General features: G+C 49.0%; 1 protein-coding gene and 1 long non-coding RNA gene across 2 annotated transcripts in view; one reads left to right on the top strand and one right to left on the bottom strand.

Annotated features, from left to right (window-relative positions):
• KCNB1 (potassium voltage-gated channel subfamily B member 1) overlaps nt 1-19,421 on the top strand; it is a 120,590-nt gene that overhangs the window by 51,713 nt on the left and 49,456 nt on the right. The window lies entirely within an intron of this gene.
• On the bottom strand, nt 8,955-19,367 carry LOC129626069 (uncharacterized). Its single transcript, XR_008701737.1, has 8 exons — nt 19,169-19,367; nt 17,481-17,576; nt 16,722-16,901; nt 16,446-16,618; nt 13,715-13,975; nt 12,983-13,167; nt 10,290-10,574; nt 8,955-9,512 (listed from the first exon to the last, which is right to left on the bottom strand). It is a non-coding gene; the product is annotated as an uncharacterized LOC129626069 (long non-coding RNA).

Here is a 19,421-nt window from a genome sequence, read left to right as displayed (position 1 = left end):
ACCATGTTACCCTTTTCACAGGCCCTGAGAACTTTGGCCTCGCTCCCCAAAAACTACTAAATGTTACATTTGATGGCTGCATTGATACAAAGGTGAACAGAGTAAGATTACATATGAAAACATCTTCTGCAGTCTAAAAGTCCGTTGTGTTTCGGGGATTTTCCTGGTGGTTCGGCAGTTAGGACTCCTCGTTTTTCACTGCCAAGGGCCGAGGTCTGATCCCTGGTCAGTGACCTAAGATCCCTCAAGCCATGCAGCACAATCAAAAAAATTAAAAATTTGTGGTCTTCCTTCTAATTATAAAGAAGTGAGAACACTGGGGAGAGGTCCCTAGAATCCACGTGAGCCCCACACTCTGTCCCTCAGGCATTTCATAGTGAAGTTGGCCCTGGCAGGTGTAAAGGCAGAGAAAAAAGAGAAGAGAGGAGCAGGGAGAAGGTAGAGGAAGAAGAAACATCAAGACTGCAAGGAAACAGGATTGGCCGCAGCCAGGATTTTCGCTCTCTGCCCAAGCATTTGCACCCTGGGACTCGCCTCCCCTGATACTCCCCTCTCCCTGACCACCTGGACTCACCTCCTCTGGAAGCTCTCTTTTTTTTTTAATTTATTTATTTATATTATCACACTGCATTAGATGTGGGAATCTTCATTCCCTGACTGGGGATCAAACCCACGTTCCCCGCAGTGCAAGGGCAGGGTCTTAAACACTAGACCACCAGGGAAGTCCCATCTCTGGAAGCATTATCTTCCCAGCCTGCACCTGTCTGAAGCTACATCTAGATCAGCCCTGTCCCAGGACCCCCACCCCACCGGTTCTAGAAGCCACTACCCCGCTTTCCAGACTGGACCTGGGTCTTCTGCTTTATGCCATCACCTTGGCGGGCCACACCAGTCATGCAGCCAGCAACACTGTTACCTTTTGCTGCCATCAACACGGCTCTTTACTCCCGGTAAAATGACCTTAATTTATCAGGCATTATGACTAATACCAGATGGTTATGGCCATTAATATTTATGGTTTTCAGTCCCAGGAGGGGACTTGGGTGCTATCTGGCACTCTTCTCTTTGCTTCTTTTCTCAATACGGCTGCCGTTTTCCAGTGTTCTGGGTTTCAGCTTCTTAGTTTCAAAGGGAACTATCGCGTGAGGCATTTTCTTATTTCTGGATGATTCTCTCATTCCATTCCCTCATTTCCTTCTGATCCTGTAAGCAGTCTAGAAACACGCCGGATGCACTGGGGGCTCCAGGATACTGACGAAGGGCTTAGGTCACGGCTGAGCGGAAGATGGCTGCGCTGAGCTGCCAGGAGAGGCAGTGCTTCTGCCCAGGGGAAGGGGAGAGGGAGGGAGACAGCAGGGAATGTGTACATTTGCCCAGAAACAGAGCCCTGTCTCAGACACCCACGCCTTCCTCTATCTCTAATGGAACACTTTCTGGTCTTTTTATATAAGGTGGAATCTAAATCAACCCCTCCCAACACCCCATCTCTGGATTGGTTGGACAAATGGGGGTGTTTGGGGGCTCAGACTGGAGAGGACAGATCACACTCCTTCTGGCTCTTAGGTTTTGGGGGTACTGGGAGCTGATGTTGCCTGCGCTGAGAGGTGTCCTTTGTCATTTCTCCTTTTCGAATGGAAGATATGTTGCGACTGGCAGCCTGTTGCCATGGTCACTAAGGCGCTTCCTTCTGAGGGAGGGGGGGAGTGGCCTGCCTGGGGGTCTCCGGAGGGCCTCGCCCACTCCCGTTTGGGCCCCCTCTGCTGGGGCTGGACTCTCATCTCAGAACGCCTTTCTGGAGCTGCAGGCGAGTGAGGTGCCAGAAGGCCCCTGGGCTGGGATGGAGCGCTGGTATCCGGACTGAGGCCACAGTCCAGCTCCGGGAAATGGCAACCGTGCCAGAAAATGGGCACAAAGTACTGCCAAACCTCCCGATTATCTAAATGAGAAGCTGGGTTTATAGGCTCACTCTCCCAATTACTTTTATTGTTGGCAAAGACGGCACATGGTAAAATTTTTAAGAACAGCATGGGCCAAACAAAACACGTGCGTGGGCCAGCCATTTTTGTCTGGCCGGTTCAGCAGTCGTTCCGCGACCAGAGCGGAGAAGCGTCCTCCAAAACGGCAGCCCTGCTTGGCGCGCTTTTGGGGTCGCGAGGTCAGCGAATCCGGAAAACCGCTTTGTAAGGAGACACTGGAAGGCAGATTCCTAGCCACTGCTCCACCAGGCGAGTCCGTCCCTGTTCGTGTTGATCCTGGGCTCATAGAGGGGCGCGTGGCCTGCAGCTGCCCCCAGCTTGCTGAGTGCGTTTGAACTCTCCGCCCTCCCAGGGTCTGCCCATCCATCTGTCCCATGATGGGACTGGATCATTCCGGAGGGTCTGACTACTGCTCACTGACTGCCCCTCCTATGCTCATTTATTCTGTGTGACATGATGTCCACTCTGTGTGATGCCCAGAAATTTCCAGAGATTTCACAGTCAAGAGACTGCTGCCTCCGTCCATTCACGTCTTCATTACCAGTGACCTGTCGAACAGCCTCTGTGACCGTCGTCGCTGAACGGGGAATGGGGATGAAACCCTGAGGAGGATAGGCAAGATCCCTGCCCACATGAGCTCACCTCCTGCTGGTAGAGGCAGGAAAAGTGGAAGGGTCATCTGCATTTCTGCTCAGACACTGGCGAAATGCTAGGCTTGACTCATTACCTGCATTGGTTTGGACAGTGTCCTGCCTTTTTAGACTCAGCTGAGCTCTTATAGCCTCCAGGAAACCTTCCCTAACCAATTTCCCCACCCTTCTTCCACCTGCCACCCCCATGAGTCAGTATTTGCCTCTGATTTTTCAACTTCCGCACTGTTGACATCTGGATAATTCTGGAGTGGGGGCTGTCCTGTATACTATAGTATGTTTAATAGTACCACATACCTCTACCTACTAGATGCCAGTAGCACCCCTGATATGCACACACACACACACACACACATACACACACACACACACACAATTATTGCACCAAAAATGTCCTGTGGAGGGGGAAAAAAATCACCTTTGGGTAAAAACTGCTGGTTTGAGACCATTATGGTGGCCCCATTCCTTTTGCCAGTGATGGCTTAGATGTGGATATGTGATGCCACCCATCAGATCTGCTGGGACACTTCTGGAAGGGTTGTCATCTATTTCAGAAAATGATAGGCGGATGAGAAGGACTTTTTTCGTGTTCTTGGTTGTGGCCGTGTCTTCACATGATGGTCAGATGATGGCAGCCACTTTGGGTCCATGAGGTGAGTGAGCCTGGGAAAAGAGCCAATCCTCTGAGGTTGGTAGAGCAGATGGTAGAGAACTTGGATCTCTGATAATATTGTTGTGAGCCTCAGTGATGGGGTAAGTCTGTCTTGGGACATTTTGTTCCTCTGACGTTGGTAGAGCAGATGGTAGAGAACTTGGATCTCTGATAATATTGTTGTGAGCCTCAGTGATGGGATAAGTCTGTCTTGGGACATTTTGTTATGTGAAGCTATAAATCTCCTGTTTGCTTGACCCTTTCTTAGTCAGAATTTTCTACTTCGTGAACCAAGAGCATTTCTCACTGTTAATCATGCTTCAGACCTTATCTCACATGTCAACTTCCTCACAGAGATCTCCTCTGCTCCCTGATAGAAATTAGGCTGCCCTTATTATTCTGAACTTTCCTCTGGTGGCATTCATCCTAGTTTGTGTTAATATTTTGTGCATCTGTTAAGACTCATCTTCCTCTACTAGTCTGTGAGCTCCATGAGGACAAAGAACCTGTTTTATCTTTTCTTCCCACCATACGCAGTGACTAACACAGTGCCTGACACGTAGGAGACCCTCGATATATTTTTGTTGAAATAATGAATGAATGGGAAAATGGGTGGGCATATGGATAGAGATATGAAAAGGTGTGTGTTTGAAGCTGTGCCTGAACACTTTGGTGGGGAAGTCTTCTTAGGTCTGCAAACCCCAAAGCTGAACCTAGAACTTCAAAAGTAAAGGGAGGGCCCCTGAAAAGCATCTCATTCAGCTCTGAAGAAAGCGCGCCTGTGAAATCACATTATGCAAATGCTTCACCTGACAACAACCGTGTCTTCCTTGAACCTAGACTTCAGGGTTATTTGAGAAGTGGCTACAGAGGCCACAGTGCAGAGCAGCCTGCCAGGTAGTGGAAGCACAGAGTCGAGAAAAACAGCACAGATTTAGCCTAGAATCCCTGGGTGGGTGGAGGTCTGAGAAAAGCTGTTTGTCTTTGTTCAAGTGAAATCTGATGAAATGTGGAGAATCATTCTATCAGAGGCAGTGAGGAGTGTTCGGGCTGAATCACCCGCCTGGATAGTGAAGGGGGCATTGAGCTGGGATTTTGTGGTTCAGATGGGGAAACCAAGGCCCACAGAGAACGAGGAACTTGACTGGCGTTCCCCAGCAAGTGGCCCCAGGTCACCTGGCTGGTTGCTTGTATTGTGCTGTAGCTGAAAGCATCACACCCTGTGTGACCTTGGGTAAGTCACTTCCTTTCTCTGAGCCTCCATCTCTTTGCCAGGGTAATCGGGGTGGCAAGGTTCTCTTGAACTAAGAAAGGTGGATGGCTTCAGCAAGGCATCAGGGAACAAGCCCACAGGTGAATCGTTGGGGCTTGGGATTGGAATTCTGTCTTGAAAGCCTTCTTGAGACATCCAGGAAGACAGCACGGGGCTGCCTGAACTGGGGATATTTTCTTATTTGTGTGTTTCCCTTTCTAACTAAAACTCTGTTGTCATGGAAATGCTTCTCGGTATTTTTTAAAAAATGGTTTGGTTGGGATGGAATTCACGGCATAAAATTCACCCATTTAAAAGGTGTAACTCAGGGGTTTCCCTGGCAGTCCAGTGGTTAAAATGTGAGCTTCTACTTCAAGGGGCGTTGGTTCAATGCCTGGTCAGGGAACTAAGATCCTGCATGCCTCAAAGTGCGGCCAAAAAATACATAAATAAAATAAAACCCTCTGAACCTATGTATTTTTTAAAAGGTATGACTCAGTAGTTTTTAGTGTATTTGCAGAGTTTGTGCAGCCATCACCATAGTCTAATTCTAGAACATTTACATCATCCCCCAAAGAAACCCCATACCCATGAGCAGTCACGCTCCATTCCTGGGTTCCCTCGGCCCCTGGCAACCAGTAAGCTGCTCTCTGTCCATTTAGATTTGCCTCTTCTGGACATTTCCTGTAAACGGATCATACAGCAGGTGGCCTTTTGCGTCTGGCTTCTTTCACTTAGCGTGGTGTGTTCAAGGCTCATCTGTGCTGTAGCGGGCAGCAGCGCTTCATTCGTTTTTATGGTGAATGATATCCCATTGTGTGTATTTGCCACACGTGGTGCATCCTTCGTCAGTTTGTCAGCATTTGGGTTTTTTCTACTTTCTGGCTTTTATGACTAAGGCTGCTATGAACATGCGTGTACATGTTTTCGTGTGGAGAGAGGTTTTCTGTTCTCTTGGAGCTACACCCAGGAGTGGAACTGCTGGCTCGTATGGCACGTCTGTTGAACAGTTTGAGGAACTGCTCTCTGGGTCTCTCTCCCCCCAGACTGTGGAGTAGAAATCAGGCCGGAGCTGCTCTTGCGGGCCAAGGCTTTTACCTCGTGGTTGGATGTTGCCAAGGTCTCTTCCTCTACTTGAATATTCTAAAGAGATCCCACAGGAAGACATTTGGGATTCAGGTCTGCTTCTTCAAGGTTGTGTGATCCCGGGCAGGTGACTAAACCTCTCTAACCTGCATTTCCTTCCTTGCAAAATAAGGAAAGATGCCATTCCTAGCCTGAAAGATAATTATGACAGTCAAAATGAGGACACGTGTGAAAGAAGTATTTGTAAAAGCTAAAAACAGCTGTGTGTTACTGTGCAGCTGCTATGCTGTGTCCAACTCTTTGTGACCCCATGGACTGCAGCACACCAGTAGAGATGTTATTTATTCATTCAGCAGATATTTATCAAGAGCCTGTTATTTGCCAGATACTATGTTATGTGATGGATATGGACCTGTGACCAAGGCAAATAAAATGCATGCCCTCTGAGATTTTACATTCTGGTCTTTTCAGATTGTGGCCAGCCACTCTATAATCTTGAGCAAACCATGCTTCCTTTTCAGGCCTCAGTTTTACTACCTGTTAAATGGGTGTGCTGGATACATCCAGGTGCAGTCCATCAGTAAATGAACCATACTGGGCACAAATGAACCATACTGTATGGACACAAACTCCCAAACTGCAGGGATCATCTTTAGGAAACAAGGACAGGGGGCTCTTCCTAGACATTCAGAATAGTTTAAGATGGTCCATCCAGGAAAGGCGTGTGGACTAGAACAAACTTCCTTCCCCCTGTCTTCCACATCTCTGGGACTCAGTGACGCCACCATCCCCAGGCAGCTCCCAGCCTAACAGGCATGATTCTGTTACATCTGCTGGCTCTTTCCTGTTGGAACCAGCCTGGTGGTCCAGACCTGCCTGCTGGCCACAACTGAGAAAGGGGCCCTCTGGGATGTGTGTTCCTCACGAAGAACAAGGATGTAGGCAGCAGTCTAAAATAGATGTGGAAAAACACTGCTTTTTGTTTTCTCTCTGGAAGGGTGGCTGAGTGAGCCACGGCAGGGGACCCAGAACGTCTGTACTGAAAACACTATTATTATAAGACAGTGAGAGGAAGGAGCCAGGAGGGGCTGATGGAAGACACCAACCTTATCACCCCTGTATGCTCTCCAGACTGGGGTTTGGCCCCAAGAGAACCCTGAGCCAGACTTGATACCAAGGGTGATTCTCACTCCTGCTTCCCCACACCCCTGCTGGCTCTGACCGTGTCCCTTGCTTTGCAATCTTCTGTGGCTCCCCACTACCCTCAGGAGAAGCTGAAGGACTTAACAAGGCATTCAAGGCCCTCCAGGTTCTGGTCCCAAGTGACTTAGCTGGCCTCTTCCCACTCCAGGCTACTTCTTGGCAGTCCTAGAACTTGCCCTACACTTTCATGCCTTTGCTTACCCACCTGGAACCCCTAGATTAGTCCATCAACTCAATTCTATCTAATCAAAGCAAAGAAATGTCTATGCCCCACTCCCTCCCTCCCAAACCAAGCTTAGTGACCTCAGCCTGGAGACCTGGCTTGAGAGTATAAAATTCCCCAGAGACTGCATGTGGTCAGGTAAATGAATGAAGGTGACCAAGTGGGGTGCCCAGCAGACAGAAATTCTCAAGCTCAGTCTAAAGGAGTGGATGCTTCTCAGACCTCCCCAGTTGCTGAGATGCAGGAACATATAGCTTGATCCTCCAGTTTTGCAAGAGAAGGTGAAAATTGGGGATATAAAATGAAATCTCAATTTTATGAATGTTAGCAACTAATTTAATGTTTTGTAAACACTGTTTAGACCAAACAAAATGTATCTATGGGCCAGATTCAATTTACAGGCCACGAATTGTCAATTTCCCTTTCCTTGTTACAAACAAAAGAAGCTAAGTCACAGTGTTATATGTCAACAGTCTCCAACCTTTTAGGCACCAGGGGCCGCTTTTGTGAGACACAATTTTTCCACAGACCAGGGGAATGGGGAGATGGTTTGGGGATGATTCAAGTGCGTTACATTTATTATGTACTTTATTTCTGTTATTATTACATAAGCTCCACCTCCGATCATCAGGCATTCAATTCCAGAGGTTGGGGACCCCTGTTACAAGTGATACAGACATATTTGGCCTTATCCTTGAGGCTGGGTTGGGTGCTCTCTCCTAGGGTGGTCTTGACAGTATCTCTCTGAGGAGATGAGATTTGTGCAAAGACCTAAAGGGAGTGAGGGAATCAGGTTGTGGTTAATCTGGACGAAGAACTTTCCAGGAAGTCAGAACTGCAAACGCAGAGGCCCTGAGACAGGAAAGAGCCTGGTGTGTCTGAGGCATAGCAGCAAGGCTGTGGGCTGGAGTGGAATAAGACAGGAGAGGGGAAGGGGATGAGGAGTGATAACCAGGTCCATATCCATACAGGGCCCGTGGGAGCCTGAATTTAATTCAGAATCAACAATGAAGACAACGAATTGATGAATGAATGAATGAATGAATGGGCTCCAAACTGCTCACCGGAATATTCATATTTGCTGTGGGAGTGTGGGTGTGGCTGCTTTGTCTTAGGGTCTGAAGTCTTCAGAATTATGCTGGAAGACGTTGGTCTGTGGTTAACAGTGCCAGGTTGCCATCAGTCTGGAGCTGTTTTAATGGTGCTTGATTAGAAGCCTCAGATGGAGAGGGGTCTTCATGAGGGTGGGTATGTATGAGAAAGACAGACAAATGAAGAGGAACCAGGCAGAAAGAGACGGGGCTCACCAGAGTGCCCGACTAGTACCCTCATCCCAGCATGCCAGGGACACCAGGCCTCCAGTAGGGGACTCTGAGCTCCCCAGCGTGCCCATGAGACTTCTGATCACCAAGTCCTCAGGACTCCTGCAGCCACCCCTGGTGAACCCACTGGTGATAGCATGTGGCAGACCCACTCCTGTCCTTGGCCGCACTCGGCCTATGAGACTATTTTCTGCCTTGACTCAGGCACTGGCATCCTAGCTGCTGGCAAGCGAGCCTGGTGGGGTTGCCATGGCGACCCTCGGGCATGGATTCCCAGAGATGCTCCCTGCATCCTCCCCGAGCCTGCCACTGCTGATTGCTGGGGGAGAGCGTGACTCACCGTTAAATATATCACGGCCGTCCCAAATTGGCGGCTCAGCCCCGGCAGCCGGATGTGGGGACAGGCAGCATCTGGGGGTGTGTGGGGTTGGGAGACTGAGAGGCATGACCTCCTGAGCATCTTCAGAGCCTTCAGCTCCTGTCACTCCCAGGCGGTACCTTCACCAATCCCCTGCCCAGATATCCTGCCCTTCCCAGTCTGTCTGGGCAACTCCGTTCATTTGCTAGCCGGGTGACCTTGGACAAGCTTTCCTTCTCTGGGTCTCAAAGTCCTTATCTGTAAAATGGGGGTGATGTGAACGCCGATGGTTGAGAACTGTGGAGGGTCTGAGCTTTCACTTGGCTTGCAAGCTAACAAGTGAGCCTGCCACAGTTGAGTGGATACTGGCAGGAGACATGAGCTGGCTGTGTCAGAGACAAAGGACTATTACAGCCCAGCAGGCGGCATGAACTTCATGTTCCCATCAGCCCTCTTTGCCCCCAGGTTCCGTGGGAGCCCTGCAAGGTGCCCCAGATGGCTGCTGCTCCACCTGGACTTGTCACAGCTGAGGATCCCTGGGCTTAGGAAAACCCCAATTTTATAAGAAAGCTGCTGGCAAAGCGGCTCAGCCTTTGCCCTGGTAGGAGACCTCATCTTTATTATACTGATAGGGAAACAACTCTCGGTGCACTATTTCTATCTTCCAAGGCTGCTGGCTAGACATCCTTGAGAAGAGAGTCCAGAACAAGGCTCTCATTGTCTCTTGCTCGGAAGACAGGCAGACATGGAGTGACCCGTGGAGAATTGTCTCCTGCATCAGTCTGTAGGGCTGTTGGGAGAGCAAAGGAGTTCATACACGTAAACTGCTTCACACGGCCACCTGGCGAAGAATAAGCACTTAATAACGTCAGCGGTTATCATATGACTCAGCTTTTGTTGTTGTTTAGTCACTAGGTCATGTCTGACTCTTTTGTGACCCCATGGACTGTAGCCCAGCAGGCTCTTCTGTCCATGAGATTTTCCAGGCAAGAATACTTGCCTGGACTGCAAGGAGTTGCCATTTCCTTCTCCAGCGGATCTTTCTGACCCAGGGATCAAATCCGCATTTCCTGAATTGGCAGACGGATTCTTTACCTCTGAACCACCAGGGAACTCCCTTCATAATATAATCTCTCTTTAACTAGTAGGAAGTCAGAGGCCTTCTGCTCTGTGGTTTCCCAGCTAGGCGACGAAGAAAATCCCGGCTTCTATCCTTTCTCACCAGGACATGCCCACTTATCTCCTGGGCTCCTCAGAGCTTTAACAACCCCTAGTCCACGCCCCGGCTCCTCCCTCTGACTTCTCTGGGTTCTTTTTTTTTAATGGCTTTTTTGGAGAAATAATGTATATACCATAACATTCCTTCATTTTAAAGAGTACAATGCAATAGTTTTTAGTAAATTTACGGAGCTGTGCTATGATCCGATTTCAGAACATTTCCCCAAGAAAAAACTTCCCGCCTACTTGCATTCACTCCCCATTCCACCCACAGGCCCAGGAAACCACACATCTGCTTTCTGTCTCTCTGGATCTGCCTCTTTTGGACATTTCATAGAAACAGACTCACACAGTACGTGGCCTTTGGCGTCTGGCTCCTTCCATTGAGCATAGTATTTTGGAGGTTTGCGGCATTGCATGCATCAGCACTTCATTCCTTTTTTACAGCTGAGTAGTATTTCATTCTTTGTCTAGTCCACACTTTGTATCCAATAACCTTCCCTAGGTTCCTGATGAGAGCTCTTGGGATGCTGTCATTTTCGGCACGGGCACTGACTGTCACAGCTGGGATCCTGCTATTGGCACTCCTTAGGCCTTATCCTGTCATCTTGGCCCTTTGGGGAGTCCTGGCGAGCTGAAAATAAGAGAGGAGCAGTTTGGCCGATGGAGTTTTAGAGACTTTTAAAATCACATGGCACATCTACTTCCATGAAAAGCAAGCAAACCCACTTCCATGGAGCCAGTCCAAGCCCTGGAGAAAGAGGCATTCATGAAGATTTTACAGGCCAAATTCCCCTACCTCTTCCCAGCTCCATCTCCACGGCAGTCCCACACAATCGTCCAAAGAGAAGAGCAGGAGAGATTTCTGGTGCTTTCCTATATGATGGTCTTATCTCCTTAGACATTTCAAATAGGACAAGAACTCCCAGATAATTCCATGTTCCATGAAAAATATGTGCAATACGGAATTAAAGGAAAACATCTATTCTCCACCTCTGCCACCTTCACCCTTGACTATGAAGGCTCTGGGGGTGTGTTTGGTTAATAAAGGATTCTGTCTCAAAAAAGGAAGAGTCCACGACTGTTCTTAGCTATTCTAGTTGATGAACTGGAGAGACAGACAGGGGAAACGTCAGCAGGTGAAGTTTTCTGGCCTGATTTATTGACCTTCCTTCAAATAACCAGAAATCAGGATTCCCTGGTGGCTCAGACAGTAAAGAGTCTGCCTGCAATGTGGGAGACTCGGGTTCGATCCCTGGGTCGGGGAGATCCCCTGGAGAAGGAAATGGCAACACACTCCAGTGTTCTTGTCTGGAGAATCCCATGGACGGAGGAGCCTGGCGGGCTACAGTCCTTGGGGTCACAAAGAAGCGGACACAACTGAGCTACTTCACTTCCTCCTTTCCTCAAATAGCCAGGCTTCTCTGTTGTTATTCACATCCTACATCTGGATTTGGGGTTCCTGCAAGATGTAGGAAATGCCTTCCAAGTTGGGGAGTGTGTTGGGAAGGTGTTCTGGTTATCTTTTTTGCGTAACAAGCCACCCCCAAGACTTAGTGGCTTGAAACAAAATCATTGATTTGTTCATGAATCTGCAATGGGTACAGGGATGGGTGGGGCTAGTTCATTTCTACAGGGCACGTGATGCCCACTGCGACACCTCAGCTGGGGCTCCCTCACGCAGCCCAGCCTAGGAGTCGTTCCTGGCTGTCAGTTCCTCTCCATGGAGCATCTCCTCACAGCATGGTAACTGGGCTCCAAGCGTAATCACACCAAGAAACAGGAAGTGATAGATGGTCGTTTCTCACGGCTCGGGTCCTGAAACTGCCAGCACATCATTTCAGCCATACTCTATTGAACAAGTGATTGCAGAGCCCAAATTCCGGAGGAAGGAACATCAACCGCACCTCATGACAAATGAGAGGCTAAGATCGTGATGGCAGTGTTCTCTTCTGGCCGTGCTGTGCAGCGTGTGGGATCTTAGTTCCCAGACCAGGAATTAAACCCGCACCCCCTGCCACTGGATCACCAGGGAAGGCCCTGAAAGTGAAGTTTTAAGACTCACGTGGCTAGCAAGTTCATGGCACGTCAGTAGGTCAGGAGGTTTTGGAGGAAGACGTGATGGGACAATCAAACCCAGAACAAGACCCCCCGGACTGCCTCGTGTTGGCCAACCTGGCATACGTGCTCAGTCGCTCAGTCGTGTCTGCCTCTTTGTGACCCCTTGGAATGTAGCCCCCAGGCTCCTCTGTCCATGGGATTTTCCAGGCAAGAGTACTGGAGTGGGTTGCCATTTCCTTCTCCAGGGGATTTTTCCAACTCAAAGATCAAACCTGCGTCTCCTGCATTAGCAGGTGAATTATTTACCACTGAGCCACCTGGAAAGCCCCTGGCCAAAGTTGGTTTCAGCCAAATTTCATTTTGTCCCATGGGCCAAACGTAAAGCAGGACCCCACCCGTCCAGTTCTATGCCCCCAGGTCAGTGTCCTGCCTTTGGAAATCCAGGCCTTCTTGCTCAGTCTTGGCCCACAACATCCTCTCACAAGTGGGGAAACCCAGGGAATTTCCTGGCAGTCCAGTGGTTAAGCCTTCCAACACAGAGCATATGGGTCCCATCCCTGGTCAGGGAGCTAAAGTCCCACATGCTTCCTGGCAAAAAAACCAAAACATAAAACAGAAACGATGTTGTAACAACTTCAGTAAAGACTTTAAAAATGGTCCAGAGCAAAAAAATCTTTAAAAAGAAAAAAAAAAAGAATGGGGAGACCCACTAATGAGTTGGTCTGGCAACACACAGGTGCCTCGCCAGGTCCCTAAGCCCCTGCTTTAATGGAATCCAAAGAAACCTCTCTAGACACACCTTTCATCAGAGCTTTTAGGGAAAATAGCTAGAGCTCTCCAGCTTCTTCCGGGAACACACCAGCAGTGAAGCATAACCCCCCCACACCATGAACTCAGGGTACCACATGACTGGACACCCTTGTCATCTGGATTTTCTAGAACCCTTTTTCTTCAGACCCTGGGCAGCAGGCCTGTCCTTACCTGCATGGCTGTCTGCGCAGCAAATTGCTAATACCAGTGTGCTTAGAGGATCTCTTTTTGGATAGGAGGGGACAAGACCAGGTTTTGGATGCTGTCTTCCGCTCTCAGTGGCTGTGGGTCATCGGGCAAGTGACTTCACTTCTCTGAGTCTCCGTTTCCTTTTCTGGTAGGCAGAAATACCATTCCTGGATATTGCGAGAATGAAGTAGACTGTGTACCTATTATACTCCATACAGTGATTTGCCCCATAATAGCTGCTCAGTTAATAGTAACTATCCTTATGATGAATGATCATTTTCTGCCTAATAATGGTCTTTTGGAATGGGGAGCCAATTCCAAAGAAAGCCAGTTTTGCGTAAGATCTCATTTGCTGGGACCTCGCTGGGGGTCTAGTGGTTAAGACTCCACCTTCCAAAGCAGGGGGCCCCGGGTTCATTCCCTGGTTGGGGAACTAGAGTCCACGTGCCACAATGAAGATGGAAGATCCCGAGTGTCACAACTAAGACCCAGCACAGCCAACTAAAGAAATAAATAATATTTTATTAAAAAAGATTTCATTTGCTGTTTACAAAGGAACATTTCCTAGTTCCTTGGTAACCATGCATTTGGAGCAGTATGTCACTATACAAATATTACCTTGAGCCCAAAAAGTTCTCATTGTGTTTCTTGACTACCTTGGCTAAACAGAGCATGCTTTGCCTGCAATCAAACACACAAAACAGGTATTGTTACCGCAGTGACGTGGGCAGGTGGCCAGCAGAAAAACTGCCCAACCCCAGTGGGAAGTCAGATCTGCATTTCTTGGAAGGAAAAATCCACGGGGCATTTCAGAGCTTCTTAGTCCAGTTGGAGTACTAAGGAGTCTGGATTCACTTGTTTGTTCTCCAACAAATCTCTCTGTAGTGTCTACTGTACACCAGCCCCTTGCTAGGCTCTGAGCCTACAGTGATGAAGGAAAAGAGCCAAGGCCCCAGAGCTCATGAAGCTTACAGCCTAGAAAGGACAGAGGAACAAAAAAACAACAGGACACCATGGAATATATAATATCTGTCCACAGACACACTTCCCTGGTGGCTCAGTGGTAAAGAATCCACCCGTCAATGCAGAAGACACAGGTTTGATCTCTGGGTCAGGAAGATTCTCTGGAGGAGGAAATGGCAACCCACTCCAGTGTTCTTGCCTGGAAAATCCCATGAACAGAGGAACCCAGTGGGCTACAGTCCATAGGGCCACAAAAGAGTTGGCCATGACTTAGCAACTAAACAACAATAAATCCACAGATGTAATAAGGAAGAGCACAGATTTTGATGGAAAGTTGGTGGCATTTGAAGGAGGTCAGGGTAAGCCCTTCTGGGGATGTGACATTTAAGCAGAGATGCGAAATAAGTGAAGAAAAGAGATGAGTGTTGTGTGGGGGGTGGAGTGTTCTAGGCAGAGGGAATGGCTAGTGCAAAGGCCCTGAGGCTGGAAGTGTCTGGTGTGTTCCAGGAGCAGCAAGAAGGCCAGTATGGTGGAGCAGAGTGAGCAAGGGGAGGAGCGGAGAGAGGCAGGCCAGAGAGGGAAGAAGGGCCCACCATGCAGGGCCTTGCGGGCCTCGTAAGGACGTCGGCCTTTGCTCTGAGTGCATTGGGAGACGGTAGGGTTTTGAGCCAAGAAGACAGCAATGAGCCAGCTTAAGTTCTGGGACCCTCAGATGAATGTGGAAAATGAATCTATTTGTCATAGGCACAAGGACAGAAGCAGGAAGATAGTGAGGAGGCAACTGCAACAGACGAAGCAGAGGAGGATAGTGGCCTGGCCCAGGGGCGTCAGTGAGGGGAGGGGGAGAAGCGGGTACATTCCAGATACCTCTTTTTTTTTTGGTCCACACTGTGAGACACGGGATCTTAGTTCCCCGACCAGGGATCGAACCCACGCCCCCTTCTGTGGAAGCCCGGAATCTTAACCACTAGACCTCCAGGGAAATTCCCCCAAAATCTCTTGAAGGTAGATGTGACAGGTCTGGCCGATGCATTAGCTCTTCTGAGATTCCCTGTCACTGGGGCCTCCACCTGCTCCCATCAGCAGGCTCAGCAGCACAGTCTAGACCAGGTCAGCTGGGCTCTGCCCACTTGGGGAGATGGCGGCCTTGTCCACCCATGCCCTGGGGACCCAGGCACTGGCCCAAGGGCCATCCTGGCTTCTCCCAGGTGGTGTCTCAGAAAGAGTTCTGGACTAAAGAGCCTTACCATGGGTGACACCCCCCACTATGTGACCTTAGACAAGTCTCCTTCCCCATGCTGAATCTCAGCTTGCCTATCTGTGAAGTGGGAATTTTGAAACCAACCCTACTTCCTCCTGGGGTGGCTGTGAGAAGTCAGATGCAGGCTGGGCACGAGTTCCGAGGACACTAAAGGGCCACATTTACAAAGGGGTTAAACTCAACCATGTTATCAGTAGTGATATTTGGTCATTTCTGCTGTCCTGTGGGCTGCTGGGGAACTTTGACCTTGGTTCAAGTCAGGCTACAGCTATGCTAAATGAACACATCTCACTTTTCTTATTGAAGCATAGTTTATTTGCAACATTAGTTTCAGGTGTACAACCTCGTGGTTCTATATTCTCGCAGATGATACTCCATTTAAAGTTACCAGAAAAGATTGTCTCTATTCCCTGTGATGTGTGGTGTGTGTGGGTTAGTCGCTCAGTCGTCTCCGACTCTTTGCGACCCCACGAACTGTAGCCCGTCAGGCTCCTCTATCCATGGGATTCTCCAGGCAAGAATACCAGAGTGGATTGCCATTCCCTTCTCCAGGGGATCTTCCTGACCCAGAAATTGAACTGTGGTCTCCTGCATTGCAGGCAGATTCTTTACCATCTGAGCTACCCTGTGCTGCATATTAAATCTTTGTATCTTATTTATTTTATACCTAGTAATTTATCTCTCTTAATCTGCTACTCTATCTTGCCTCTCTCACCACTGGCTAGCCGCTAGTCCAATATTGATTCATTTATTTCATTTTCTTAGATTTATAAGTGAAAACATACATCTCTTACTTCGATGCTGTGGCTGAACAGCCTGGGCTGCGTGTGGGGTCGGACAGAACTGAGTGGAGCTTCTAGCTCAGTTTCCGGAAAGTCAGCTTAAAAAAAAAACCAATGATCCCCTCAGTTCACAGGCAGACCAGCCTTCCAGCCTGGTATTCCCTCCTGCCCCCTCTCACCCAAGGTTCCCAGAGGGGAGCCAGGCCCCGCCGCTGCATCCTGGTGACTTTGTCACTGTCCCCCGGGAATGGCTAAATGTGGATCGTGGGCTCACTGTTCCTCTTCTCTGAGCTTCCCTGGTCTCTCCCTAAGAACTGGGTCCTTCAGGCCAAGAGAAACCTCAATTCAGTTCAGTTGCTCAGTCGTGTCTGACTCTTTGCAACCCCATGGACTGCAGCACACCAGGCTTCCCCGTCCATCACCAACTCCTAGAGCTTACTCAAACTCATGTCCATCGAGTCAGTGATGCCATCCAACCATCTCATCCTCTGTCGTCCCCTTCTCCTCCTGCCTTCAATCCTTCCCAGCATCAGGATCTTTTCCAGTGAGTCAGCTTTTTGCCCCAGGTAGCCAAAGTATTGAAGACTAGAAGACTTCTATTTTTTGAGATTCCTGGAATATGAATTTATTTTCTTAAACCCCCAAAATGAAGACCTCCCAAAATTTGCATAACATTTAAAATATTAAATTGAACAAATTCATGCTTTTGACCTACCTCCACAAAATTACAACAGTGTATGTGTGAGGTTCACAAGAAAACCACAGGATTTGTTTTATGTGCTTATATATTCATATTTTAAATTCATGCTGTTCTTGTAGCCTGAGCCAGTAATGGGATGCAAGAGTGGTGAGGTCTGGCGAAAGCGGTCTTATCTCATCATCATCACTTGTGTCCCTGTTTGGGTATGTAACCCATTTACAGTTAAGGTCAAAATTCTAAAAATATTGGGATGTCAGTATTTTAAATAGGTGATATATTTTCTTGATGTGAAAGTTAGTGTTAAAAAAGGCATACAGTGAAAAGTCCTTCTTCCACCCCTGTCCCCAGCCCTCCTCCCCAGAGGCAGCCACAATTACTAATTTCTTCTGATTCCTTCCAGAAACAATTTAACCACATACAAGTTCATCCTAATTCATGAGTGCATAGATCCTTTTTCTGTGCTTTATTGAAATGGGGGCTGGCTACACACATTGTTCTCATCTTGCTCTGTTTGCTAACATTATTCCTCAGGGATTATTCTCTATTTATGCATATTGGGCCATCCTGCCCCTCCTTTACAGCTGCATAGTATTCCATTGTATGGCTGACTCATTGTTGATTTAACTTGCATTGTTGATGGACACTGAGGTTGTTTCAGATCTTTCTAATCTAATAAACAACAATGCAGTGAGTAACTTTATGCTTATATCATGAAAACTTGTTGAAGACCCTTAGATTATGAGGTCTGGGAGGAATGGCTCCTTTTTTACATACCTTCAACCCCTTTCTGGAAGGTGAAGCTTGATTAAGTACAGCATCACAAAACGGACAGAGAACATTCCAGGCAGAGGGGACCGCAATCCAAAGGCCCTAGGGCAGAAATGAGCTCAATTTATTCGGAAATGGCAAGATGGCCATTGTGGGTGGAGTGGAACCTGTGAGGGAGAGAGGTTAGAGAGGACTTCAGCGGGTAATCGAGCCATGGTGAGGTGAGGCAGGAGGGAGCTAATGAATGAATGAATGAAGCCATTCACTGACATTCATTCAGTGACAACTCAAGACATCATATTCCAAGAGATAGGCATGGCCCTCCCCTGACCTCTGGGAAGATTGGTGGCCGCCCCCCTTGGGTCCCCTAGAGCTTTCCCCAAGGTCATCCACAGAGAGGAAGGAACCCTCCAGGTCTTCAATCAGCTGGGTTCTGGCCTCTCCCAGTGCCCACACAGGCACGGGGCAAGCACTTTTGTTCATTATTTTTATTGTTATTTTATTTATTTTTATTTTTTGGCTGTGTTGCATGGCATGTGGGATCTTGGTTCTGTACCAGGAATCAAACCCATGCCCCTTGCATTGGAAGTACAGAGTCTTAACCACCAGACCAGGGAAGTTAACCACCAGGGAAGTCTCACAGATTTTTCAAATGGGAACTCATGGGTGCTGAAGTGGGCAGAGCTCAGAATATCCCACTGCTTCAGCCCCCCTAAAACACTCTCGTCCATCTTTGCATGGCCAACCCATCTCTCTCTGAGCAGCTCACCTTCCCAGGCCACCACTGATCCATTTCCTCCCTCTTCCGGTCTCCACCCACCTGCCCAGCTTGCTCCATCTCCTCACCGTTCGGGGCCACCTGGAAGCCTGGTGGTTTCACAGCCCCACTCTGCCCAGACAAGCTGTGAGCAGCCTGGTTTCACTGCTCATAGGGGTGAAGGCAGTACTGGCCCCCACCTTTCAGGGCTGGATCGAGATGCAGTAAATGCACATAAAGTATTCTGAGCAGGGTCTGGCTTGGAGAGTGCTCAGATCGGGCATTGCTTTTCCACCCAGGGCCTTAAATCTCATCTCCTTTCATTCATTGCTCGTGTGTCATCGGGCTCCTGTTCTGAACCTTGAGCTCAGGAAGGGAGTGTTGCCAGTCCGATTCAGCCTTGTGAACCCAAGTGATATTTAAAGAGACCTTGGAGGAGAAGTCCAGAGTTATCTGGGGCAGGAGGGATGGGGAGAGAGCAGAGGCCGTGAGTGGACCCTGGGGGCAGCCCAGTGGGGAAAGGGGAGGGGGCCACGGGCTGTGGGGCAGTGAGGCAGTGAGGAGGGACATGCGGACTAGAGGGGGAGGGGGGCAGGAGCCAGACCCTGCAGGGCCTTGAGAGCCACAGCTCCGGGGTCTGGGTTCATTCCCAAGGTACCGGGGAGCCATAGGAAGCTCGAAAGCAGAGGGGTGAGGCGTTCAGATCCCGAAGACAATTCTGATCTTGGGGTTCTCCGGGAGGAGGGGTTAGAGGAGGCAAGAGAGTGGGCAGCGCCGACTCAAACCATGACTGCCTACTCGGGTCTGTCTGTCCGTCTGTCCCGCTCCTCTGTCCCCCTCCCCCCTCTTTTTATTCGCTGTCTCTCCCACTCCTTCCTTCCCTGTTTCCTCCTTGCCTCTTCTCTCCTACCATCGTGTCTCTCTCGTACTCACTCACCTTCCCCTCTCCCGCCGGCTCCATCTCTCCCTCCCTCCCGCCGCTTCCCTGAACAGAACTCTAATTCATCTTCCCCACGCTGGCTGGCCCTGGCGCCCTTCCTTTGGCAGAGCTCATTATTTTAATTAAACTCTGGGATCTGTTTTACTAGCCTGACATCTTGCTTAGGGAAACCAAAAGAGGAGCTGCCTGGGGCCAGGACGGGAAGCCGCCGGGCATTGTGGGAAGGTTTCCATCGCAGTCTGGGGAAGGG

This window comes from Bubalus kerabau, chromosome 13 (assembly GCF_029407905.1).
Source record: "Bubalus kerabau isolate K-KA32 ecotype Philippines breed swamp buffalo chromosome 13, PCC_UOA_SB_1v2, whole genome shotgun sequence".
NCBI classification, from domain to species: Eukaryota; Metazoa; Chordata; class Mammalia; order Artiodactyla; family Bovidae; genus Bubalus; species Bubalus kerabau.
The sequence above is the reverse complement of the archived record's forward strand: the minus strand, read 5'-3'. Positions and strand labels throughout refer to the sequence as shown.